This window comes from Phalaenopsis equestris, unplaced genomic scaffold (genome assembly GCF_001263595.1).
Source record: "Phalaenopsis equestris unplaced genomic scaffold, ASM126359v1 Scaffold001083, whole genome shotgun sequence".
In the NCBI taxonomy this organism is placed as follows: domain Eukaryota; kingdom Viridiplantae; phylum Streptophyta; class Magnoliopsida; order Asparagales; family Orchidaceae; genus Phalaenopsis; species Phalaenopsis equestris.
This window is the reverse complement of record NW_018165522.1, coordinates 39065-42753: the sequence shown is the minus strand read 5'-3', so window position 1 is coordinate 42753 and position 3689 is coordinate 39065.

Below are 3689 nucleotides of genomic sequence, written 5' to 3'. Positions count from 1 at the left end.
TTTAATTGAAGAGATGACTACCAATAATTTTCAATGGCCTTCTGAGAGGGTGAATCCAAAGAAAGTAGCCAACATTCATGAAACTGATGCATTTACTATGTTAGCAAATCAAGTTGCTGTAATTTCAAGGAAGTTAGAGCAATTTGGAATGAATTTTTCTCAACCAATTTTTATGATTGAAGAGAATTCATTAGGCCAACTGGTAGATTCTCAAGCATCATTAGAGACTTTAAATGTCATAAATAATAAGCAAAATAACCCATATTCCAATTATTATAACCCAGGTTGGAAGAGCCATCCCAACTTTAACTGGAATAACAATTCGGGTGGTAATAATCAACAATGGGGGAACAACCAAGTAAACCCATTAGGAATACATAATTTGAGGATAAGAAGTTGTCTATAGAAGAAGTGATGTTACAAATTGGTAACCAGCTACAAAGTCAAGGAGCTACTATTAGAAATATTGAGAATCAACTTGGGCAAATCGCAAGTTCATTAAGTAATAGATCCCAAGGAACAGTTCCTAGTAATACAGAATCAAATCCAAAAGACCAGAATAAAGAGCAAGTTAAAGCCATACAACTTAGAAGCGGAAGAGAGTTGGAAGGTAGGGTTCAAAAAGATATTGAAGTAGAGAGAGAAGAAATTGAAGAATCAAAAGTGGACGGTTCGAAAGATTATGAAAGACCTATTTCTCTGCCAAAAATTGATTTAGAAAAACACCACCTCCATTTCCTTAGAGACTTCGACAACAGAAGTTGGATAAGAAATTTTAAAAATTTATGGAAATATTTAAGAAGCTTACAATCAATATTCCAGTTGCTGAAGTCTTAGAACAAATGTCAAGCTATGTAAAGTTTATGAAGGATATTCTCAACAAATAAAAAAAAATTGAAGATAATGAGACTGTTGTACTTAGTGAGAAGTGCAGTGCTATAATTCAGAAGAAACTTCCTGAAAAGCTTAAAGATCCTAGTAGCTTTACAATTCCATGTGCAATAGGAGACAGATTTTATGGGAGAACTTTATGTGATTTATGTGCAAGCATTAACCTTATGTCATTATCAATATTGAAAAGATTGGGACTAGGAGAAATAACCCATACTACTATAACTCTGCAGTTAGCAGATCGTTCAATAACCTATCCTAAAGGAGTTATAGAATATGTTCTGGTGAAAGTGAATCAATTTATCTTTCCTGTTGATTTCATTATGCTAGATATGGAGGAAGATAAAGAGATACCTATCATTTTGGGGAGACCTTTCCTAGTCACAGAAAGAGCAATGATAGATGTGCAGAAAGAGGAATTAATAATGTGTGTCAATGATCAAATTGTTACTTTTAACATTTCAAAATCAATGAAATACCCTGTAAAAGGTAAAGATGATGAATGCTATATAATGGATGTTATAAGATATCTGAGCGAATGCCATTTCAAGACTACTTATGAAGAAAAATTTGAAGAAAAAGATTTGTAACACGAGCAAGAAAAGGAATTAGATCAATGTGTAAACCTTTTTAAGGAAGATTCAAGTTATTTTCAAGAAAGTTTTGAAATTTTGGACACAATAGACAAAGATAAATCATTTTGTCCATCTATTGAAAAACCTCCAGAACATGAGTTGAAATTACTTCTTGAACATTTAAAATATGCCTTTTTAGGAGATTCCTCTACTTTACCTGTTATAATTTCTTCGAAGTTAACAAAGGAAGAAGAAGAAAAGCTGATAAAAATTCTAAAAAAATTTAAGAAAGCCTTCGGATGGATAATTGTTGATATTAAAGGAATCAATCCTTCAATTTGTATGCATAGAATTAATCTGGAAGAAAACTGCAAAACAGAGATGATTAACAAAGGAGATTAAATCCTATTATGAATGAGGTTGTTAAGAAAGAAATTTTAAAGTGGTTTGATGCTGGAATTATCTACCCTATTTCAGATAGTGCATGAGTTAGTCCAATTCACTGTGTTCCTAAGAAAGGAGGGGTAATTGTAACTGTGAATGAGCATAATGAGTTAATGCCTACTAGACAAGTTACAGGGTGGCGAATATGCATTAATTATAGAAAATTAAATCTTACCACTAGAAAAGATCATTTTCCACTACCATTTCTAGATCAAATGCCGGATAGACTAGCTGGGCATAAATACTTTTATTTTCTGGATAAATATATCGGTTATCACCAAATTCAAATATCTCCTGAGGATCAAGAGAAAAAAACATTTACCACTTCTTATGGTACTTTTATTTTTAGAAGAATGTTCTTTTGTTTATGTAATGCCCCTGCCACATTTCAAAGATGTATGATGTCATTTTTTTATGATTTAATTGAAAAAGGGATTGAAGTCTTTATGGATGACTTTTCAGTGTTTGGAACTTCATTTGACTCATGTTTAGAACATTTATCTAAAGTTCTTAAGTGCTATGAATAAACAAATTTAATCTTTAACTAGGAAAAATGCCAATTTATGGTAGCAGGAGGAATTGTATTAGGTCATCAAATATCAGAAAATGGAATGGAAGTAGATCCTGCTAAAACTCAAGTGATCACTAATTTACCTTATCCAACAAATGTAAGGGAAATTAAGCATTTTTTAGGACATGCTTGATTCTACAAGCGATATATTAAGGACTTTTCTAAGATTGCTAAGCCTTTATGTCATTTATTGGAGAAAGATGCAATTTTCAATTTTGATGAGGAATGCCTAAAAGCTTTTAAATTATTAAAAAAATTAATCACTGCACCAATTATAGTTTCACCAAATTGGGAAAAACCTTTTGAACTTATGTGTGATGCAAGAGATTATGCTATTGGAGCTGTTTTAGGACAAAGATATGATAAAATTTTCAAAGTTATTTACTATAGTAGTTTAACTCTTAATGAAACTCAAATTAATTATACAATAACTGAAAAAGAGTTATTAGCAATAGTATATGCCTTTGATATATTTAGATCATATTTCATTAGAACTCATTGTGTAGTGAATACAGATCATTCTGTTATTAATTACTTAATGAAAAAGAAGGATGTTAAACCTAGACTTATAAGATGGACTCTTCTTTTGCAAGAATTTGATTTTGAAATAGTAGATCGAAAGGGGATTGAAAATCAAATTGCTGATCATTTGTCCAGGCTTGAATTAGAAAAACCACTCTGTTTTGATAAAAAAATTAATGAACATTTTCCTGATTAAAAATTGTTCACTGTAAATGAGTGGTGTGTTTCCTGATTCTGTGGTATGCCGACATTGTGAACTATATTGTTAGTGGTCTTAAACCCTATGAAATGACATACCAACAAATGAGAAAATTTATTTCTGAAGCTAAGACTTATTTTTGGGATGACTCATATTTATACAAACAAGGAAATGATCAGATCATTTGAAGATGTGTACCATTAGAAGAAACTTATGAAATTATCCAAAAATGTCATAATTCTGATTTTAGGGGACATTTTGGCGTTGATAAAATAACATACAAAATTCTACAATCTTGATTTTATTGGCCTACAATTTTTAGAGATGTTAATGCTTATATCAAAACTTATAATAAATGTCAATGAGCACGCAATATTTCTAGAAGAAATGAGATGCCCCTCAATTATATGCTAGAAGTTGAAATATTTGATGTTTGGGGATTAGATTTCATGAGACCATTTATACCATCTTTTGGAAATTTATATAT